Below are 1,064 nucleotides of genomic sequence, written 5' to 3'. Positions count from 1 at the left end.
TCTTTGCACATTTTGTTGTAATATTTGACTTTATCTTCTCTAGCTGATCTTTGAAATTTTCTATTCAGCCCTTTGACCTCCTCATTTCTTTAATTTGCTTTAGCATCTGTAGCATAGTGGTTATGAATTGGGCTGTGAACCGCAAGGTCAGCTGTTCGAAACTACCAGCTGTTCCACGGGAGAAAGATGAGGCTTTCTGCTCCCATTAAGATTTACAGCCTCGGAAACCCTGTACAGGGTCGCTATGAGTCAGAACTGACTCCACGGCATATAACAATAACAATAATCTCTATGCTGGAGAGCAAGCTTCAGTGTCTCTTCTGACAGCTATTTTGATCTTTTCCTTCTTTCTTGTCTTCTTAATGACTTTTCTTTCTTTTTGTATGATTTTCTTGATGTCATCCCACAACTCTTCTGGTCTTCAGTCTTTAGTGTTTAATGTATCAAATCTGTTCTTTAGATGATCTCTAAATTCAGGTGGGATATATTCAAGGTCATATTTTGGCTCTCATGGACTAGTTTTCATTTTCTTCAGCTTCAGTTTGAATTTGCATATGAGTAATTGATGGTCTGTTCTACAGTCTGCCCCTGACCTTGTTTTTGCTGATGATATGGAGCTTTTCCATTGTCTCTTTCTGCAGTAGTCAATTTGATTTCTATGTATTCCATCTGGTGAGGTCCATGTGTATAGTTGTCTCTTATGCTGTCTAAAGAAGGTATTTGAAATGAACAAATCATTGGTTTTGCAGAATTCTGTCATGCATTCTCCAGCATCATTTCTATCACCAAGGCCATATTTTCCAATTACTGATCCTTTCTCTTTGCTCCCAACCTTTGCATTCCAATTACCAATAATGATCAATATATTTTGATTACATGTTTGATCGATTTCAGATTGAAGAAGTTGGTAGAATTCTTCTATTTCATCCTCACTGGATTTAGTGGTTGGTGCATACATTTGAATAATGGCCAATACCAGTCCATTTCAGCTCACTAATGCCTAAGATATCGATGTTTATGTGTTCCATTTCATTTTTGACAACTTCCAATTTTCCCAGATTCAT

At 37.0% G+C, this 1,064-nt stretch overlaps 1 protein-coding gene across 1 annotated transcript in view; it reads left to right on the top strand.

Annotated features, from left to right (window-relative positions):
* SQRDL (sulfide quinone reductase-like (yeast)) overlaps window positions 1-1,064 on the top strand; it is a 38,945-nt gene that overhangs the window by 18,504 nt on the left and 19,377 nt on the right. The gene's annotated exons all lie outside the window — the stretch shown is intronic.

This window comes from Chrysochloris asiatica, unplaced genomic scaffold (genome assembly GCF_000296735.1).
Source record: "Chrysochloris asiatica unplaced genomic scaffold, ChrAsi1.0 scaffold00004, whole genome shotgun sequence".
Lineage (NCBI taxonomy): Eukaryota > Metazoa > Chordata > Mammalia > Afrosoricida > Chrysochloridae > Chrysochloris > Chrysochloris asiatica.
Note: the sequence above shows the minus strand (reverse complement) of the source record. Positions and strands in the feature narration are given on the sequence as shown.